The sequence below is a fragment of the Macaca thibetana genome, chromosome 4 (genome assembly GCF_024542745.1).
Source record: "Macaca thibetana thibetana isolate TM-01 chromosome 4, ASM2454274v1, whole genome shotgun sequence".
NCBI classification, from domain to species: Eukaryota; Metazoa; Chordata; class Mammalia; order Primates; family Cercopithecidae; genus Macaca; species Macaca thibetana.
The window spans coordinates 3,331,492-3,354,197 of NC_065581.1; the positions used below are offsets into that span (position 1 = coordinate 3,331,492).

General features: G+C 45.7%; 3 protein-coding genes across 17 annotated transcripts in view; 2 read left to right on the forward strand and 1 right to left on the reverse strand.

The window, feature by feature from the left end:
- Nucleotides 1–22,706, reverse strand: part of LOC126952529 (tubulin beta-2A chain) — a 759,189-nt gene that overhangs the window by 314,948 nt on the left and 421,535 nt on the right. The window contains exon 1 of one of the 14 annotated variants that reach the window (XM_050787229.1): nt 643–653. The exons of the other annotated variants lie outside the window; for them this stretch is intronic. The gene's annotated coding sequence lies outside the window, so the exon portion shown is untranslated. Of the gene's footprint in view, nt 1–642; nt 654–22,706 lie in introns of those variants that run through there. 14 annotated transcript variants of the gene reach the window in all.
- PRPF4B (pre-mRNA processing factor 4B) overlaps nt 1–22,706 on the forward strand; it is a 908,191-nt gene that overhangs the window by 291,230 nt on the left and 594,255 nt on the right. The window lies entirely within an intron of this gene.
- The window catches only part of FAM50B (family with sequence similarity 50 member B), a 667,415-nt gene that overhangs the window by 278,035 nt on the left and 366,674 nt on the right, over nt 1–22,706 (forward strand). The window lies entirely within an intron of this gene.

Consider the following 22,706-nt stretch of genomic DNA (forward strand, 5'->3'; position numbering starts at 1 on the left):
GCTGCCGTGATCAGACTTCCTGGTAGCGAATGTCTGTAGGCCAGACCTGTGCTGTCCTGAATACCTTGCTGCCCCGGGGCAGGAGATCCGGCCTTCTAGGTGGTCCCCTAGGCTAAAGGGCAGCAGGAGTGAAGGCCTGCCACACTCCAGCAGTGTCCTGTCTACCCCACAGAACCCCCACAAGGGGCAGTCCCTGTTTTCATCCACCTGGCAGCTCTAATGGTAGGTCCTGGCTCCACCTTCTCCTGCTTGCCCTGTCTTGCTGCAAACATGTTGCTCTGCATCTTGGACAGAACCAGAAATGTGACACATTCCTAATAACCTTAATTATCCTCACAGTTAGCATTTCTTGAGCACGCAATCACCTTTCCACATATCTCATCTCACTTAAAGTACCCTACACATCTGTGAAGGAGGGATCATTGCACCATTCTGGAGATGAGGATACAAATTGTCAGGCCTCTGAGCCCAAGCTAAGTCATCATATCCCCTGTGACCTGCACGTATACATCCAGATGGCCTGAAGCAACTGAAGAACCACAGAAGATGACATTCCACCATTGTGATCGGTTCCTACCCATCCATAACTGACCTTATGACAATACGCCCTCCCTGCCCTTTCGATAATGTACTTTGTGATATTCCCCCGCCCTTAAGAAGGTACTTTGTAATATTCTTCCCGCCCTTGAGAATGTACTTTGTGAGATCCACCCCCTGCCCACAAAAAATTGCTCCTAACTCCACCGCCTGTCCCAAAGCTATAAGAACTAATGATAATCCCACCACCCTTTGCTGACTCCTCTCTCGGACTCAGCCCGCCTGTACCCAGGTGAAATAAACAGCCTTGTTGCTCACACAAAGCCTGTTTGTTGGACTCTCTTCACACGGATGTGTGTGACACAGACCTTAAAAGATGTTAAGTAACTTGCCCAAGGTCATGCAGTATCAGAACCAGGATTCAAAACAGAAACTCAGACCTGTCTCATGCCAATGCCCAGGATTCTCATCCACTACAATTAGCCACCTCCCCTGGGTGGAAAGAGTGAGGAACTTCTGCCAGGTCTTTCTGATTCGGTGGGGTAGATGTCCACACCTGACAAGGCTCATCTCCAGCTGGATGCATGCCCACTGCCGCTTCCTCTCCCTGGCCTCTCAGCAAGAGTTGGGCCCAGTGGGCTTCTGTGACTCATACCTTTGCTTCTGGAACTGGCTTCCTCTCTGCCCCAATACCAGTGACCTTGGGAAACCCCAAATCACTTCCTTCCAGGAACGTGTCCACTTCCAGCTCCTCAGGCCGATCCTGTCATCCGCTGCGTACTCCCTGGAGACATCCCTAAGCCCTTGAGTTATCTAGAAATCATTTATAAAGTCAGAAGGATCATTTTAGCATTAGCCCTTATTCCCTGAACAAAACAGGCCCTCAGACAGCGAGGGCTTCTTATAAAGTTGCCTGACTCTCTTTTGCTTCGGGTTCTGGGATAGTCTCCACTCTGTCTTCACTATGTGAGATGTTCAGAAAACCCCACTATTGGAAACAGAACTCACTAGACACTCAGGTAAACTACTTTGGCCTTTCATTGGACACCCACCATTATTTGAGGCGCCTTGGGGATTGACCATTGGTGGCTGGAGTGAGTTGGAAAGTCATCAAAGGAGCCAGGTGTGGCTCTGGAGGTCCTAGGGAATCTCTCTGCAGAAGGAATCCAATCAAGGAAAATCTAAACTGTTTCCTGTGACTGTATATCATGTTTTTGCCCTTTCCTTCCACCTAGTTCATTTTAAGATGATCTTAATGCTGCCTATCAGATAAGAATGTTATGTATAAAATTAGATATTTTAAAATAAGCAGGCCTGGACTTTTACAGACAAATGTCTCACCTCTTCAACAGAGGACGATAGACTTCTGAAAAAGGTGCTGTATTGTCTAAACCCCTCTGGCCCTCTCTTCCTGAAATTGCATTTGGAGTCTGCCACACATTCTTTTGAATATTCTCAGTTGTGAGAAATGTTTTATGCTCTCGACTTCAAGAAAAGTGACTAAAAGTCAATTGAAACCAAGTTTAGCGATTAAACTGAGAAATACCATTTGGGGTTTAAAATAACCTGTGACTATAAAATAAGAAGGATTTCTTTTGTTGTGTTTCAAGTGGCTCTGATGGTAATTATTTTCTTCTGAGACACATGAAAGCTTCCAGGAAGGAACCCTCATCCGGGTGCGGGGTGGAGGCGGGGTGAGATTAGGCCTCTGACTGGGAGGGAGCCCGCTTTCTTCCCTATCGCTACTTTCAAACGCCACTCCCTTTTGATCTTGGCTAAGAATTTATCCTTCACATTTTCATTTAACGAGAGTGACAATGTGTCTAAACCCCAAGAGGAATTGGCTAAGAATTTAAATCATTCCTTACCTATATGTCCTCTCCGTAAAGGTACGTTTTATATTTGCTGCCAGTCTGATAGGCCTAGCTTTCGAATGCGGGTAAGATAAAAGAACCAGAAAACAAAGTCGAAACAGTGTCCCCTTCCTGTGGGCTCTCTTTTCTCCACTTTTTTTTTTTTTTTTTTTTGAGACAGAGTCTCGCTCTGTCACCCAGGCTGGAGTGCAGTGGCGTGGTCTTGGCTCGCTGCAACCTCCCAGGTTCAAGCAATTCTCCTGCCTCAGCCTCCCGAGTAGCTGGGATTACAGATGTGCACCACCACGCCCAGCTAAGTTTTGTATTTTTAGTAGAGACCGGGTTTCGCCATGTTGGCCAGTCTGGTCTCTAACTCCTGACCTCAGGCAATCCGCCTACCTCTGCCTCCCAAAGTGCTGGGATTACAGGCATGAGCCACCAAGCCCAGCCCTCTTTTCTCCACTTTTGATTCCTCCCCCTCTTCCTTCAAAGGAGCCCACAGGGGTCAGGTTCCAGTTCCTGTCCCCAGCTCATTAGATCTCAGGTCGTGAAGAGCTGGCACAGATTCAGCACACTTGGGCCCAAACACAGCTGTATCAATAGTTTGCTAGGGCTCTTCAGTTGCCCAGATTAATGTGTTCATCAGCTGCTCAGGGAAAATCATTCAGATGGCCCCTCTCCCTCCCCCAAGGACCGCGCCCCACCCCATGGTTTCCGGACTCCATCCCAACGTCTCTAATTTTCCCCTCAAAATTGATTCTTCGCTTGCTTAGGTAGTGTCTACACTGGAATTCAGCCTCACTGTTTGAAGTTCTCCGTTACTAGGAGAGTCTGTTTACATCAAGCCCAAGTGTGAACTCTCACTAATTAAGGCCATGATGTAGGTTTGCAAATAACCACTTGTACTTATGGCCAGGGCAAGGAGGAACATTCTTTTTATTGGTTCCAACAACTGTCTTAAGGTCTTAAGGTCCAGTGGTGGTTAGTCACAGTAGAAGAGGGAAGGCAGCTGCTGGCTCAGGGCTGAGCTTGCTTGTGCGTTGGCTAGTGCGCCACAACTCGTTCTCTTCCAAGACAACGAGGAATTAATCGTGGCTCCCTTTCTCAGGACAGTGAGGTTTTTGAGTGATAGCAAATAATGAAGCTAAATGGAGCCTCTAGCCATCTACTGAAGCCCCCCGTCCCCACTGTTTTCTAAGAAAGGAAACAGGCCTAGGAAAGTGGAATCCTTTTACCTAAATTTAAGAGTTTACTAGAGGCGGCTGGGCGTGGTAGCTCATGCCTGTAATCCTAGCACTTTGGGAGGCCGAGGTGAGTGGATCACCTGGGGTCAGAAGTTTGAGACCAGCCTAAAGAAACTCCATCTCTACTAAAAATACAAAATTAGCTGGACGTGGTGGCGCATGCCTGTAATCCCAGCTACTCAGGAGGCTGAGGCAGGATAATCACTTGAACCCGGGAGGCGGAGGTTGTGGTGAGCTGAGGTCATGCCATTGTACTCCAGCCTGGGTAATAAGAGCGAAACTCCGTCTCAAAAAAAAAAAAAAAAAAAAAAAAAAAAAAGTTTATTCCAGGGTGACACGGTCCTAGAGCTCACTTTTCTTCTGGTTCCCAGCCAATACGTTCTCCGTGCTGCCTCCCTGCAAACCAGATCTGTGTAGGACACCTTCGTTTCACCAGTAATGAAATGACTGACAATAGGGTACTTTTCCCCTTTTGCACAGATGATGGTTACACGGTCAATCCCCAGCTTCCTCTCTCTGGAAACAGATGGCTTAAATCTATTAAAATGGGTTTTCTCTGCGTTCTTCCATGAAACATTAAGCTCTGGGAAGGTCCAAGTGTGCTTCCTTCACATTTAGCACCTAGTAAATGGTGCGAATGAAGGGTTAGCCTTCAATAAATGGTGAATGAAAGAAGAAAGGAGAAACCAGCGATCCCACCAAGGACCAAATTGACTCACCTGTTAGTTAACCAACTAATGTCGTTAACAGCCACAGGTGGAAGCAAGTTCCACTATGGGAAGCTTATCTTGTACTTCTATTACTCTGATGAGGTTGCTTTATTTTAAAAACATCAGTGCAATATTTAAAATTCAAAATAAAAGTATTACTCATTCAAAGTTTCTCTTTATCTCCAAATCCTTAATGATATGAGTCCTCAAAAGAGAGTCAGTAATTTTAAAAAGGCTAGTCTCTCTTAGGAATTCTGCCCTGCTTGGAGTTTCTAAGCCTTTTTCAAAATTTCTAATTCTTTTTTCATCAATCTCTGACCTCAGCACTGAGAGTCTAGGAAGAACTTACTCATGTCCCCCAAGGATCATTTCACAAACATCTGAGAGCTCCTCACCAAGCAGACAATGCACAACACTGGCTGCCATGACTCAGCACGAATTCAGACACGCACAAGTGGGTGGTTTCTGCGGGTGCTCTGCAGGAGCCGTTTGGAGCAGTTTGGGGTGGGCTGTGGGGCTGAGTGAAGGAAGGCGGTCCAGCTTCCAGCTCACTCTTTCCTTTCCGGTAACATAATTAAAATGCTACATTAACAAAAGTGAAAGAGCTTTGCAAAGTTCAAAGTGGTGCAAATTCATTATTTGTTAAATGACACTAATAACGAATTAGTATCGTCATCATTAGTATTATTGTTATTGAGACGGAATCTTGCTCTGTCGCCCAGGCTGGAGTACAGTGGCGCGATCTCGGCTCACTGCAACCTCCGCCTCCCGGGTTCAAGCGATTCTCCTGCCTCAGCCTCCCAAGTAGCTGGGACTACAGGCACGTGCCACCACGCCCAGCTAATTTTTTGTATTTTTAGTAGAGACGGGTTTCACTGTGTTAGCCAGGATGGTCTCGAACTCCTGACCTCGTGATCCGCCCGCCTCGGCCTCCCAAAGTGCTGGGACTACAGGCATGAGCCACCGTGCCTGGCTGTCATTATTATTTGGCATGAAAGTGACTTCCAGTTCCAGTGACTGAATGTGGAGGGGGAGGGAAAAGGATGGCTGCTCCGGAAGGGATGGGATGGTGGACTGACTTATTTTTTTTTCTTTTTGGCAAATAAACTCAAGGAAGCTTGACCTGGTGATGGAGGCTTCTTTCAGCACCAGAGCCTAATGCAGGTGTCTCCTCCTAGCTCTGGATTTCTGTGGGTGTTACTTATTTATTGATAGTTGTTTATATTTAAAACCATGTGGTAGTTTGATGGTGCCTGTAAATAGAATAAAATATTTCCGCTGTTTTCCTACCTGCTACCAAGGTGTTTTTAAATGTCTCTTAAGAAAAGCAACAAGAGCCGGGTGCAGTGGCTCACACCTGTAATGCCAACACTTTGGGAGGCCCAGACGGGTCGATCACCTGAGGTCAGGAGTTCGAGACCAGCTTGACCACCATGGAGAAACCCCATCTCTACTAAAAACACAAAAATTAGCCGGGCATGGTGGCATGTGCCTGTAATCCCAGCTACTCAGGAGGCTGAGGCAGGAGAATCACTTGAGCCGGGGAGGCAGAGGTTGCAGTGAGCTGAGATTGTGCCGCTGTACTCCAGCCTGGGTGACAAGAATGAAACTGTCTCAAGAAAAAAAAAAAAAAAAAAAAAAAAGCAACACAACAACAACAAAATGTGATAAAATACCATTTAATCCAGGTAATGAGGGCAGTGGGGTCACTCACTCAGGCCCATGTACCCTGTGTGACGGCCTCTGAGCAGCAGTATGGATTCTGGACTTCCCGTCTTCTACATCCACAGGTGGAAACCTAGGGGGGCACGTTCAAAAGGAAACACTTTTTTCTTTTCTTTTTTTCTTTTATTTTTTTTGAGACAGAGTCTCGCTCTGTCGCCCAGGCTGGAGTGCAGTGGCGCGATCTCGGCTCACTGCAACCTCCGCCTCCAGGGTTCAAGCAATTCTCCTGCCTTGGCCTCCCACGTAGCTGGGACTACAGGCGCCTGCCACCGCCCCTGGCTAGTTTTTTGTATTTTTACTAGAGATAGAATTTCACCGTGTTAGCCAGGATGGTCTCAATATCCTGACCTCGTGATCCACCTCCCTCGGCTTCCCAAAGTGCTGGAATTACAGGTGTGAGCCACCGTGCCCAGCCAAGGAAACACTTGACCACCACTTTATTAGTCAATGATCATAAGAGTTTATTAAGGTGGTCATAATTTTGGGGATTGTTTTCACAGCAAGAGGAATGAAGTGGCTATGAAAGGTGTCATGTGGTGGGACTCTGCCTGACACATCTTCATTCGAATGACACAGTAGAAAACTCTGGAACGATGTAAGATGAGGGTGTCATCTACAGCCTTGTTGAATTTAGGGCAGATACTCTTTGCCTGGGGTTTGTGAAAACTGAAATAATCTATCACTGATTATGTACATTTGTCTGGGGAAAAGGTCTATATCTGCCATTAGGCTTTCAAATGGGGCCAATAGTCCTTGAAAGACTAAGAATTCCTAAAGTGGAGACGTGTTTTACATCAATTTATTAAGATGTGCCATAAAAAATAGTGCTTTGCTACAAAATGTTAAACATGCACAGTTTTTAAAAATGCCAATAATTTTAAAATAAATTTAATTTATTTTAGATTTAGAACTTTAAGAGATGATAAGAAATTAATTCCATATATTAAAGTGTTCCAGAATCAGAAATTCCATTCCCTAAGTGAACATTTTTAGTATGGATGATGGTCTTACCAGTGTCTTAAAAATGTGGATTCCTCATTTACTCATAAAACATTCATTGAACTCATGCCATGTGCTGTGTAATGTAAGATGATGGACAACCCCCCAAAGGTTAATGGGACTAATATGGAATTCACTCTCTGGTTAGCAGCTGATAACAATGCTGCAGATCTTGATACAATCAAGTGTCCAGTATACACAGATAACTCCTGCCCTAGATAGGGGTTCACAGCCATCTTAGAACATGCAATCCTTAAACTCCATCCAGGTACAGCCTTTGGAGTTATCTAGGTAATAATAGGGGCAGTGGACAGGAGGGACGAGGCAGCAGGAGCAGTTTTGTGTAGCCTACCTAGGTTTTACTGTACGTAGAAATGGCCTGAGGCTTGTGAAAATGCAGATTCTGGTTCTGTAAGTCTGGGCGGGGGCCTGAGAATGTGCATTTATTTCCAAGACGCTGCCAGGTGATGTGGCCATTTATGAACCTGCAAGCAGCTCAGATGACTCAGAAAGGGGCTCAGGTCACCTTGTTCCAGATGCTTGAAAGATTCTCCCTCTGAAATATTTTGGACATGCAGAAAAGCTCAGAGAATAATTGCTACACAGATTTGACAGATGTGGGTTTCTACCACATCTGCTGCATGACTTCTTTTCTTTTTTTCTTTTTTGAGTCTTGCTTTTTTAACCAGGCTGGAGTGCAGCAGCATGATCATGGCTCACTGCAGCCTCAACTTCCTGGCCTCAGGTGATCCTTCTACCTTAGTCTCACAAATAGCTGGGACTACAGGCTTGTGCCACCATGCCCAGCTAATTTTTTGTATTTTTTGTAGAAATAAGGTTTCGTCCTGTTGCCTAGGCCAGTCTCAAACTATTGGACTCAAGTGATCTGCCTGGCTTGGCCTCCTAAAGTTCTGAGATTACAGGCATGAGCCACTGCACCTAGCCTGCTCCATGATTTCTGATACTGTGGTGGAAACTCCTTTCTACTCCTCCCTCCTCCCAGCCCCACCTGCTCTGCAGCAGAACCCCCATTCTGATACTGCTGTGTATCTCCTCTACCCATGCACAGGTGTACATAATCAACATTTAGTAATATTTTGTATTTTATACAAATTATACTTCATTCAGTTTTCTGCAACTTACACTTTCACTCAGTTCTATGTTTTCGAGACTTGTCTCAGTTGATAGCTGGAGATCTAGTGTATTCATTTTGAGCATCTATTTCTGCATTATTTCGGTGAATTTATTACAATTTATTCATTCATTTACTTACTGGTGAATATGTAAGTTATTTTTAATTGTTTGTTCTCGAAAACAATGATTTGCAGGGATTTTTGTGTATCCTGAATACTCATTCTCTATCAGTTTCACGCATTACAAATATATTCCTCCAATCTGTGGCTCCTTTTGTCCTTGATATTGGCTTTAACTTTGTTTCTGGTGTCTTTTGTTATATAAAAAATATTACATTTTCATTTTGTTAAGCTTATCAATCTTTTTCTGTTGTGGTTTATGCTTCTTTTATCTTATTTAAGAAATCAGAAAGATGCATTCTAACTCAGGATTTTGTAAACAATAAGAATCAGTGGAGAAGAATTAATACGATATTGTGGGTGAACTTGACTGCAGCTTTCTTAACAATTTTCTGAACTATTAGTACACAGATGTCTCCTCACATACATGCGGGCCTGTTTCGTCCCTCTTTCTCTAAAGCAGCAGTCCCTAACCTTTTTGACACCATGGACCAGTTTCGTGGAAGACAATTTTTCCACTGATGGAATGGGGGTCGGGGGGCAGGAGGTGATGGTGGTTTCAGGATGAAACTGTTCCACCTCAGATCATCAGGCATTAGATTCTCGTAAGGAGCACGCAACCTGGATCCCTCACATGCACAGTTCAGGGTAGGGTTTGTGCTCCTGTGAGAATCTAATGCCCCCACTGATGTCACAGGAGGTGGAGCTCAGGGGGTAATGCTCACCCACCCTCCGCTCACCTCCTGCTGTGTGGCCCGGTTCCTAACAGACCACACACTGGTACCAGGGGTTAGACCCCTGCTCTAAAGGACTGGCAGATTCTTCCAGTTAGAAACAGAGGCAAGTCTTGATGCAGTCCTCTTTACCTCTTAATCTTCTTCTGGTTTTAAGTGCATTGCCCACTTTGACTGGCACCCACTCACTGGGAGGTTGGAGGATTGGCTAACTCCCTTGGAATTTTCTCAGGGATTCCTGATGACAGTGAGTGGACTCACTCCCAGGTGCCCAAACACCTGCCCTCTGCTGGGCTGCCTTCCCTCTGACCTGGCACACTTGTTGTTCCATCCATGACTTTGTGTCAGTTTCTTCGACAGTGCCTCTTTCCCCCATTTTGTGCACTTTTCATCTGCTTTATGTTGCAGATCAGATTATTATCCCCAAAGGATGTACCTGGAGCTCTTTGTGAATCCCCACATTCAGAAATGCCATCACTCTCCTAGGCATCTTCTCTTTTTGGTAACTTTCTATCACTTGTGTTAATGATTGCCTTTCCTTTCAGTCTCTTTTATACAGAGAAACTTTAGAGAAACATTTTGGGCGTTTGGTGGGAGGCATTTGTGTACTGAACTAAATATCTGGGTGGTGGAGTCAACACAGTATAAATGTTCTTAGATCATCTGTCCTTTGAGGTGGGTTGTTCACCTCCTTGTTCCCTTGTGGACCCCACTGTTGGGATCTTGGAACCTGTCTTCTTTCCCTCCATCAGCAGACATTGCTGCTCCCAGGCAGAACAAATCCTATCCCTCTGATGTGCTGTCATCTGACACCCTCCTGGACAGTCCCCCTCATTTGTGCTTTAAAGTGTTTGGCAACTGCCCCTTGTCATCAACACTCTCAGTCCAACTGTTATTCTGGTGCCTTTGGCGTGTATGTGGCTGACCCAGCTGATATCCTGACTTCTCAGCTCCTTGACTTCCTCAGCTTGTAACCTTTTTCTCCACTCCATCTTTCCCACAGCCATGATTCTAGTAGTCAGCTCAGGCTGCCATAACAAAATACTATTGACTGAGTGGCTTAAGAAACAGAAATTAATTTTCTGCCAGTTCTGCAGGCTGGAAGTTCAAGATCAGGGTGCCAGCATGGTCAGGTCCTGGTGAAGGCCCTCTTCCTGGCTTGCAGGTGGCTGCCTTCTCACTGAGTCACATATCTAGGAGAGAGAGAGACAGAGCTCTCTCTTTCTTCCTCTTATTGTGAGGCCACAGTTCTATTGTATTAGGGATGCATCTTCATGATCTCATTTAACCTTAATTACCCCTTAAAAACCTTATATCTAGATACAGTCATATTGGGGGCTATGGCTTCAACATACAAATTTTTGGGGGGCAACACAATTCAGTCTCTAGCATTCCACCCCTGCACCCCAAATTCCTGTTCTTATCTCATTCAAAATATATTCATTTCATCCCAACAGCTCCAAAAGTTTTAACGCATTTCAGCATCAACTCCAAAGTCTAAAGTCCAAAGACTTATCTAAATATCATCTAAATCAGATATGAGTGAGATTTGATGATGAATCTTGAGGCAAAATTCCTCTCTGGCTGTAAACGTGTGAACTCACACAGGTTATCTGTTTCCAAAATACAATGGTGGGACAGGCGTAGGAGGGACGTTCCCATTCCAAAAGAGAGAAATTGAACCGGAGAAAGGGACGGCAGGAACCAAGCAAGTCTAAAACCTAGTTAGGCAAATCCCATTACATCTTAAGGCTCTAGAATAATCCTCTAGTTTGTGCCCTGTCTTCCAGACCCACTGGCACAGCTGTTTGGAAGAGTCATCAGTAATATGAATAGGTTGAGAATTTCCCAAACCTTCAAGTTCTGGTTCCTTTTTAATAATTCCTTTTTTTTTTTTTTTTTTTTTTTTTTTTTTTTTTGAGATGGAGTTTCACACTGTTGCCCTGGCTGGTATGCAGTGGTGTGATCTCGGCTCCCTGCAACCTCTGCCTCGTGGGTTCAAGCCATTTTCCTGCCTCAGCCTCCCAGGCATCTACGATTACAGGTGCCCACCACCATGACTGGCTAATTTTTTGTATTTTTAGTAGAGACGGGGTTTCATTGTATTGGCCAGGCTGTTCTGGAACTCCTGACCTCATGATTCGCCTGCCTCGGCCTCCCAAAGTGCTGGGATTACAGGCGTGAGCCACCACACGCCCAGCCTACAATTCCTTTTTTCACATTTGACTACAAGCAGTAAGGAGAAACCAAGCCTGTCCTTCAATCAACACTATGTTTAGAAATCTCCTTAACTAAATATCCAATTTCATTGCTTGCAAGTTATACTTCCACAAAACACTAGACACAGTTCAGCCATATTCTTTGCCACTTTATAACAAGGATCACCTTTCCTCCAGTTTTCAATAACATGTTCTTCATTTCCATCTGGGATCTTAGCAGATTGCCCTTAACGCTCATATTTCTAGCAGGCACCTCAAAACTCTTCCAGCCTCTACCCGTCATCCAGTTTCAAAGCCATTTCCAAGTGTTTAGGTATTTGTATCAGCACCCCACTTCTGGTACCAAAATCTGTGTTAGTCACCTCAGGCTGCCATAAGAAAATATCACAGACTGGGTGGCTTAAACAATAGAAGCTTATTTTCTCCCAGTTCTGGGGGCTGAAAGTTCAAGATCAGGGTACCAGTTGGATTGGGGTCTAGTGTGGGTCCTTCTTCTGGCTTGCAGATAGTTGCCTTTTTATGCGTCCTCACACAACAAGGAGAAGGGGAGAAAGAGGGGAAGAGGGAGGCGAGGAGAGAGATATACTTCTGTATCTTCCTATTCTTATAAGGCCACAGTGCTATCATATTAAGGCAGCACACTTATGACCTCATTTGATTTTTTTGTTTGTTTGTTTGTTTGTTTGAGATGGAGTCTCACTCTGTTGCCAAGGCTGGAGTGCAGCGGCTCGATCTCGGCTCACTGCAACCTCCACCTGACAGGCTCAAATGATTCTCCTGCCTCAGCCTCCCCAGTAGCTGGGATTACAGGCACATGCCACTACCACCCAGCTAATTTTTGTATTTTTAGTAGAGATGGGGTTTCACCATGTTGGTTAGGCTGGTCTCAAACTCCTGACCTCAAGTGATCCACCTGCCTCAGCCTCCCAGAGTTCTGGGATTATAGGCGTGAGCCACCGTGGCCAGCCCTCATTTGGTCTTGATTACCTCCCGAAGACCTTATCTCCAGATACAATCACATTGAAAGAGTTTCAGCATATGAATTTGGGGGAGGGGTCACACTTTAGTGTATAGCAATGCCCTAATGCCACTGTTACCCAAACTCTGAGACCAATTATCCCATTCCTAAATACAACTTTGTCTCCTCCAGATCATCCTCTCAATTACTCCCACTCTACCTGTCTTCACCTTCACCAGGGTTTGGAGTAGTTCATCTCCTCTGTGCATCCCTTTTTCTTTATCACCCCCTTCCTGCTGCCTTCACTTCTTCCCTGACCTAGATTCTGCAGCCCACCACCTTCACAAAACCTGGTTAATATCCCAAACCCCGCGTTTTCTGTTGTTGTTGTTGTTGTTGTTCTAATCTGCTCTGCCCCATTCTTCCAAAACCCTATCCCTAGATCAATCTTTTTCTCTTCCTCATGCTCCTAAACTTAGACTACCAAGCTTTGCTGGAGAAAGCACTCCAGGTGGGTGTTACTACAAATCACCGTCAGCTGAGCCATTGGTACAACCTGACAGCCTTTGATATTTCCGGATTCAATGCCTGCTTTCCATTCTCCACAGCATCGAGTGACGTCTTACCTCTGCTGCTTCCCCGCTTTGCATTCAGCACTCTGAGTACAGCTCCAGCTGCACACACAATGACAGCTCCTGTTGGGTTCTCTTCTCCTCACGTCTCCTGCTCTCCCTGGCTGCCATTCCCTTCCTCTGAGCCTCCGCCCCTGGGGGTGGTAACAGCTTCCCACTGCCGCCAGACTCTGGGTGCCATAACACCCCTATGTCCGGCTTCTCCCACACAAAGTAGGTGCCCTAAAATTCAATTCAATCCTGACACTAACAAAGTTAGCACGGATCCCATAGCCTAAGGGGCTCTGCCTCACAAGACTGCCTCCACTTCAGATGCCAGCCACAAGTTCCAGGTCTCCAGGTGACTCACGCTTCTGTTTGACTTGGCTACAAATTCAGGGGTTCCCAGCCCCACCTCAACTTCCATAATTCACTAGAACGACTCAAAGTACTCAGGAAAGCACTATACTTACAATTACACTTTTATTATAAAGAATGTAAAAGTGTAATATAATATATTTTTATTATAAATAATATAAATTATATATATAAAGAACAGCCAAATCACGAGATGCATAAGGCAAGGTCTAGAAAGGATCCAAGTGCAGGTGCTCTGTCCCCATGGAGTTGAGATGCACCATTATCCCAGTACATTGATATGTTCACCTACCAGGAAATACCCCCAAGTCTCATTTTTCAGAGTTTTTCTAGAAGTTTTATTACTTAGAGATGATTGATTAAATTATTGGCCATTGGTGACTGAACTCAGTCCCCACCCCCTTCACATCCTAGACGTCAGTGGTGGGTCTGAAATTTCTAACCCTTTAATCATGTTGTTGGCTGCCCTGGCTAGCAGCCTCTCCCCTAAAGCTATCCAGGGACTCACCAATAGTTACCTCATTAGCATAAAACTCAGATATAGTCAGAAGGGGCTTGTTATGTACAACAAAATACACTCCGATGACTCAGGAAATTCCAAGGGTTTTAGGAGCTCTGTGACACGTGTGACCAAATACACACATTTTCTTACACCACAACCCCCAATTGTTTCCCCTTCTCCACCCACACCTTTTCAGACAAGTCACCTATGTGGAATTTGTTTCCCAGCAGGACGCTGGCAGACACAGCGGGCCGTCCTCTGCGCCCACATGTGGTGCCATCATTGCAGCATTTACGGCCCCACATCGCAGCTTTCTGTGAACCTGCTCACATTCCTCACTAAACCATGGACTCCTTGAGGCAGAAACACGTCCTGGTCACCGCCGTTATCTCCACCGTTCTAGCCGGGTGCCTGGCCCATAGTCGTCGGCAATAGGTTTTTAAATGGATCAGTGAATGTTTGCATCTCTTATTCTGGGCATACATTCATTCAGCACCTTGCATGTCAGAGACTTCCGCAGGTGCTGAACACACAGAGAGAGGTGCCCAGTCATTGCTAGGCTCTCGCACTCTTGTGTGGCACACACACCATGCTGGGGAGACAGAAGGGCCACCCAGGTGGAGCTGCCTTTCTTTCACACCCTGGACACGCCTTGGAGCAGCGCAAGTCTCCTTCATAGACACTGAGGTGTCCGTAGGACTGGCTGATTCCACGGTGGCTCTGGGCTGAGGATCATCCTTTCAGCTCCTGCCTCTCACATTCCAGGGACCTCTTGGCCTCTTTTCTAGGACCTGGTGGGCAATGGTTTATTTGATCCTTGGCATTTTCCAGCTACTGGGAAGACTCCACCACTGGTGAGAACAGAAGCTCCAAAGAGTCTTCTCTCTGTCTGAGAGGTGAGGGAGTGGAGATGAGGGGTTCCAACTCTGCCTGCTTCACATTCTGCCTCCGCACGCACCTGCACAAGTTACTTAACTCAGTTTCTACTTGCCTTAGTTTCTGCATTTATAAAATGAGGTGAGAATAATACTAATACTCTTAGAATTGATTCGAGGAGCAAATGAATACTTACAGCCTGTCGTAAATACTAATACATATAACCTGCCCTTACTTTTTCTCCTTTATAATATCCTTTATGGGGGAAAAATAAGAAGATATGTCTACATATTCATAAAGGACTGTTGGAGAGGCACACTAGAAATTACTGAATAGGAGGTGGGAGAGTAACTTTTCAATGTACAGATTTTTTAATCAAATGTTTTTCATGCATCTACTTCTGTTTGTTGCATCCAACAGATTTTAAAATTTCACCCCTGTAGGTACGTACAATCATCTGAAACTAAACACACACGCATGCACACACAACCACACACTGTCGTGCCACTCACCTCTGTCCCTCCTCACTGCATGTGGGTCACAATAAACATCTCCAGAGGCTTATTCTGTGACCTCACCATTCATCTGGGTTGAGCTAGAGGAAGAGCGTTCAGATTAAAGGCCAGGGTTTGAGTCAGGGGCAGAACACATCCCATTGGCAGTGTCCTATTTATGTGGACTTACATTTCCATCAACGATGACAACGGGCAACAAATATTGAAGCAGGGCCTGGATTGAAAATGCTTTGAATACATTATATCACATTAATTCCATAGAGGCTTTCAAACCAGACTGATCAGGCATTTGAAAATCATTTATCTTAGATGGGTCTCTGTAATGTACACGGGCATTAAAGATGACAGTGAATTACGTTGATTTCATGTTTTACATCAAAAAAACAGGAGGCATCTCAATTCCTATTTGGGGTGAAGGCATTTTTCTAATCCCATTATTAGCTCTCTAAGCATTCAAAACAACATCTCATTCCAGTCTTTCAAATAGCCACTCTTTCTAAAAAACCAGCTAACGTACACGTTCGCAGACACAAAGACCAAAATAAATCAAGTGATGCCTGCTCTGCTACCCTTAGGTGAGATATGGGGAAAGGAATGGAAACAAGGAAGCCATCGCCAGCATCTCCGGCTCAGCATCTCCTCCTCCTTCATCTGTTGAGTCATCCCACATGCAGCCACAACTATATGGGAGATTCTGTGCCAGGCTTTGGCAACTAAGGATAATAAGAGAGGCTCCCTGTCCTCAAGGAGCTTATTCTGTAGTGACAGCGACAGCATAGTCATGTAATTATAATACAATGGCAGAGTGGAAAGAGTGTTGCTGGAACATGTTAAAGGGGGATGCCTGGAAACCTAAGTGAATCTGCTTGTGACTATGTATTGGTTAGCTAACTATCTTACATATTTGTCTCATCTGAGATGAAACGTGGAGGTCTGCTGTTCTATTTTCTTTGTGATCCAAGGTATGCTGCTGGAAGGTGCAATGCCAGGGACACTTTCATAGCAACGCATTCGTGTGAACGCAGACATTCATCCATCAAACATTCAGTTAGTGTAAGGCACTGTGTTAGCTTCTGCAAATACTGAAGATTGACAGGATGGTAGTTTTGGATTTAATCATAAAGTAGGTTTACTGCCCTCTGGCATTATGACTCTATATCCTTGGACAACAGATTCCCATCCTGAAGAGTGGTGATAGGGTCACCAAAGCCTAATCAATTGAAAAACAAGAACACAGTCCCACAGAGCCTGGGTTAGGAATCACACATTTCTGTCACCCTATATCCCCTGACTCATGCCCGTGGCAGACACTGCCACCCAATCAGGCGTTTGTCCATACAGAGGCTGCGCACAGCTGAGAATCCTTTGCAATACAGTATTTACCATTCTTGGTCTCTGTTCTAAAACAATGCCTCCCAAAGAGGACGCTACTCCTCCCACACTTCATAGCAGGCAAACGACCAGTATGGAAGACGTTTGCCAAAGGATGAGAACAGGGAATCTTCAGTTGTTTGTTAGACCACTTAGGGCGGCCTGCAAAGCTGTGGCTAGGAATTCCATAACAATGCAGGGTGCGGAAGTGCCTCCCCTTTATTTTTTAAATTATTTTAAATTATTATTATTATTATTAGTTTTGAGACACAGTCTCCCTGTGACACCCAGGCTGGAGTGCAATGGAGCAATCTTGGCTCACTGTCACTTCCGCCTCGCGGATTCAAGCGATTCTCCTGCCTCAGCCTCCTGAGTAGCTGGGATTACAGGCACACACCATCATGCCTGGCTAATTTTTGTAGTTTTAGTAGAGATGGGGTTTCACCATGTTGGCCAGACTGGTCTTGAACTCCTGACCTCAGGTGTTCCGCCCGCATCAGCCTCCCGAAGTGCTGGGATTACAGACATGAGCCACTGCACCCGGCCGCCTCCACATTCTTCATCAGAGTTAGCGCTTTGTACAACTCTGAGAACAGGTCACGCTTTCTCTCACAACAAGACTGAGACCCGCTGTGGTTAAATGCCTGCCCAAAGGGGCAGTACTAGGATGGGTGGGGAAATTGCATGCGGCACCCATTCCAGGATGTCACAGCTTCCCAACCTGAGGGCCACAGGCTATCTGCCCTGCACTTGCCACATCAGAGTCTGTAAGGGAATGTCACATGTATTCTTCCTAAGCTGTATTGACACCAGTTGGAGTTGGGGAATACGGGGCTCAATTCAGACTACCTCCAACTGCCTGGCATGTGCAAGGCTCAGCAAACCCTGGATACACATGATGGAATCTCCTTCCGAAGGCCTTGCCAGTGACTGAACCTTAATAGAACCCCAACCCAAGTGTGTTTGGGGGGCCACCAGCATCAGGATCAGCTGGGGAGCTTGTTAGCAATTCAGATTCTGGGCCCTCACCCTACTCTGGAACCAAAAATCCAAGGGTCCTGAGAATCTGCATTTTAAAGGCCCTCTATGGTGAGGATGTGGAGAGACTGGAATGCTCGTACCCTGCGGTTGGCAATGTAAATGGGTGCAGCCTCTGTGGAAGAAGTTTGGTGATTCCCCCAAAAATTAACCAGAGAATTGCCATATGATCCTGAAATTCTGCTTCTGGCTATATGCCCAAAAGAATTGAAAGCACGGTCTTGAGATATTTGTACACCATGTTCGTAGCAGCATTATTCCCAGTAGCCAAAAGGTGGAAGCAACTCAAGTATCCATCAATGATGAATGAATAAACAAAATACATACAGTGCAATATCATTCAGTCATAAAAAGAAGGAAATTCTGACACATGCCACCACATGGATGAACCACGAGGACATGATGCTCAGTGAAATAAGACAGTCATAAAGGGGCAAGCACTGTATGATTCCACTTACATGAAGTTCCTAGAGTAGTCAGATTCACAGAGACAGAGGGAGAATGACGGGCACCAGGAAGTGGGGGAGAGGGAGAAATGAGGAGTTACAGTTTAGTGGAAATGAAGTTTCGGTTTTGCAAGATGAAAAGAGTTCTGGAGGTGGATAGTGGTGATGGTTGCACAGCAGTGCGAATGCACCCAGACGTGCAATTTGTCCTTCCATCCTAGTCCTGCCCCTTTGGGAAGGCATTTAACCACAGTGGGTCCCAGCCTTGTTGTGGGAGAAAGCATGGGCGACAGAGCAAAACTCTGTCTCAAAACATGGTGAAATGAGCTGCACACTTCAAATGGTTAAAATTGTGAATTTATATTATATACATTTTACTACAACTTAGTAAATAATAATTTACAAAAGAAAGAAGAAAAACGGCTCTCCAACTAATTCTTATGCCATTAAAATTTACCTGAAACTTTTTACCTATTATCTCCTGGCACCCTAAAGTCTCTCTTTTCTTTGCTCTTTGCATTTAATGTGTCGCCAAATCCTTCATTCTTAGCTTAGAGTGGTCCTTCCTTCCCCATTCCAGTCCTGCTACTGCAGCCCAGGCCTGCACCACGTCACGCCTGCCATGCTCCTCTCTGGTTGGTGCCCTGCAGCCTCTGGTCTGTTTCCTATTTGGCCTACTGAGGAAGTTGGTTTCCCTGAGTACTGTCCTCATGCTCTATACAGCAAGGCTTTCCACATCCCTCATCAACTGGCCCTGCCCCAGCCAGTTGACCCGGTTGGTCAGAAGTCTCAACACATGCCCTCCGTCCAAGTAGGCCAGCTTCCTTGTGGTCCCCTAAGACACCATGCTCTTTCTCACCTCTGTACCTTTGCTCCCACAATCACCCACACAAGGATGCTTCCCTCTTTCTGTACTCTGCCTGCTCAAGTCCCAACCCTACCTTGTCCATCTACTCCTGTACCCAGTCCTCTTCTTGGCCCTCGACTGCTGTACCTTCAGCATCCACATCAAAACACAATGAAGCTCCTGGCCACTCTCGTCAGCATTACTCTTACCACCCCATAAAAGGAGGACATTGCTTCCCTGTACAGACCATTTTATGTTTCTTTTGTGTCTCCTGCAGCAGGACCCAGCACAATCTTAAACTCCCAGGAGATATTTAACAGCTACTCGTTGATTGATGTGAATAGATTTCAATTTAGGCAGCTGGGCTGAGCAAATGTCACAGTGCTAATCAGTTTCCAACATATCAGCTGTGCTCTTTTAAATCTATTCGGTGGGTGTAGTCCTGGTCTGAGAGTCCTGACAGTGGCTAAGAAGTGCTGGGTCTCCACATTTGGAAAAAAGCAGCTTTCAGGGTCATTTGAGGGCAAGGCTGGGAGTGTGGCGAGCTGGGTGCAGGACTGCGTGGGAAGCAGTAGAAAAGTGTGAGACAGAGGCGGTGTCTACAACAAGGACTCTGCAGGCATCTTCTGAAGAAACAGTGCTCTGTGGAAAGGCAGCTTGGATTCCTGACTCTGAACTCGGGGGTGAGCAGGGAGGTAGGAGGCTGGGCTGCTGCAACCCAGACTGTCTCCAAGGGAAAAGAGTAAAGATCAGGGTCAAAGATCACCCTGCTGCTTGCCGCTCACGGCCACCACCTCTCACCATTCCCATCCTCCCTCCTGCTAATGCTGCACCAATCTGGGTGAATGAAATAATCTGAAAAATCAGAGAGCATGCCTCTGGCTAGTGAGAGCTTGACTTTCCACTTCTCCATGGGCTGATGCTTATTTATCAAATACTCACTGAGCATCTGTGTGTGCAGGCACTCTGCAGGGCACTGGGACCGCAGGGAGCAAACCATACAAACAGAGTCCATCATGTCTGTGATGGCTGATGTGCCAGGCATCATGCTGGACACCAAAGACTCCTTGATGGAGGATTCCGGACAAGGGACTATGGTCAGGAAGAAGGAGTTGTATGCAGGCATTTATAATATCAGGGTGGCACTCACACCAATGAGTATTTAGAACTTGATGCTCATACGTTTGGACAAAGTGAAAATAAAACTCTTTAACGGGGAATTTTTTTAAAAGAGTGTCTCACTCTGTTGCCCGGACTGTTGTGCAGTGGTGTGACCTCATCTCACTGCAACCTCTGCCTCCCGGGTTCAAGCGATTCTCCTGCCTCAGCCTCCCGAGTAGCTGGGACTACAGGTGCCCGCCACCACGCCCGGCTAATTTTTGTATTTTGATAGAGACGGGGTTTCACCATGTTGGCCAGGCTGGTCTTGAACTCCTGACCTCAGGTGATCCACCTGCCTCAGCCTCCCAAAGTGCTGGGGTTACAGGCGTGAGCCATCACACCCGGCTTGTTTTTATTTTATTTTTTCAAATTTTTTATGATGTTTAAAAAACCTTCTTCATAGTGCCATTGAAATGACATTCTCCTATTTTACCCAATCGCAGCTTCCTGCTTTCACGGCCGACACTGTAGACCACATATGCTAATCGTCTCATAAGCATATTTCATGATTTCCAAGCACTTAGTCTTGGAGGTGTCCTACTGAGTCACGGTCCCTAGAGGACTGGTCTCAGAAGGCCCCTCCCATCCAGACACTCTCATTCTGCTGAGGCATCATCAACAACTGAGAGACTCTTTCCTGTCCCTGGACAGTTACAGGTGTTGTACAGGGTGAGAGCTTTCTCTCGCCTCGAGAGTGCTCAATGCGTTCTTGGAAAATAAGCATTTAATACATTGCTCTGTTCTAAATAAGACTCTAGCCCCTTCTCACCCCCCACCCCATACTTTCTGGCAAGGGAGATCTTACAAAGCGCTAAAATGACCTCATTCTGTTGTTATTTGAAGAACAAAAGACTTGTCTGCCCATAGATATTTTCCCACCATTGAAACCCGGTGGTTGAAATTCCCACAATAAGGGTCACTGGTTAATAGGTGTGCCCGCTAAAATGTAAATCTATGACCTGCGGGAAGGATCCCGGAAATCAGTGGTCGAATCCCCTGCGGAGCTTTTAACAATGTGAAATCAGGATCTCTGGGAGGTAACCATGATGACTTTTTTCAAGCTCCCAGGGTAGTTCCAATGAGCTGTGAAGCTGAGAATAGCTGCCTCAAGCTCACAGAATCCAAGGAGCTGCTGAGAACAGTTTAGTCCTTCAGGTCCATAAGTCCCGTTCAAGGGGGCAGTAGGGACCCCAGGAGACGTCCTGCTCCCTCACTAGTCCCAGTGGGATTCAGGGACCAGCAGGACCAGCCTCAGCATCCTCTGGTCACTTGTTTTAGAAATAAAGACTCCTCGAGCCCTCCCCAGAACGAAGAAATCAGAATCTGCGTGCGCTAAGGTTTGAAGGAGACAGTCCAGATGATGTCTTTCAGGGTCTGCCCTGGGTGTCTGCTGATGGCTCACTGCTATAGGTCCAATTGTGTCCCTCAAAATTTACATATTGAAGTTCTAACCCCCAGTAACTCAGAGTCTGACCTTATTTGGAGACAGGGTCTTTACAGAGGTAATCAGGTTAAAGTGAGGTCATTAGGGTAGGCCCTGATCCAGTACGACTGGTGTCCTTATAAAAAGGGGAAATTTGGTTTTTAAATATTGTATGTTTTTAATTGACAAGTAATAACTGAACATATTCATGGGGGGGTACATAGTGATGTTTCAATACATATAGTGCATAGCAGGGATCCCCATCCCCCAGGCCACGGACTGCTACTGGTCCATGGCCTCTTAGGAACCAGGCTATAAGGGGTGAGCAGCCTGTGGGTGAGCAAGTGAGGCTTCGTCTGTATTTACAGCCACTCCCCATCTTTCTCATTACTGCCTGGGCTCTGCCTCCTGTCAGATCAGCAGCGGCATTAGATTCTCATAGGAGCATGAACCCTGTTGTGAACTGTGCATGCGAGTTGCTTATGATAATCTAATGCCGGATGATCTGTCACTGTCTCCCATCACTGGGACTATCTAGTTGCAGGAAAACAAGCTCAGGACTCCAACTGATTCTACATTATGGTGAGTTGTAAAATTATTTCATTATATGTCATCACAATGTAATAATGATAGAAATAAAGTGCACAATAAATGGAATGCACTTGAATCATCCTGAAGCCATCCACCACCACCCCATCCATGAAACCAGTCCCTGCTGCCAAAAAGATTGGGGAAGTGTGGTGTACGGTGATCGGATCAGGGTAATCAGCATATCTGTCAGCTCAACATGTATTATTTCTTTGTGTTGGGAACGTTTGATATTCTCCTTCTAGCTGTTTGAAAGTACAGAGCATTGTTAGTGATAGTCACCCTACAGTACTATGGGATGAGATAACTTATTCCTCCTATCTAGCTGTGATTTTCAATCCTTTAATACATCTCTCCCTAATCCTCTCTTCCTCGTTCTTCTCAGCCCCGAGTATCCTTTGTTCTACTTTTTACATCTATGAGATCAACTTTTTTAAAGCTTCCATACGTGAGTATGAACACGCCATGTAAAAAGGGGAGATTTGGATGCAGAGACACACGTGTAGGGCGAGTGCCATGTGGACATGAAGACGGCCACCCACAAGCCACGGAGGGAGGCCTGGAATAGAGTCTTCCCTTGTGGTTCTCAGAAGGCGTCAGTTCCACCAATACCTTCATCTTGAACTTTTTTTCTCTAGAACGGTGAGACAATAATCTCTGGTGTTGAAGCCACCAGTTTGTGCTAGTTCCTGACAGCCACTGGAAATTAATATACTCA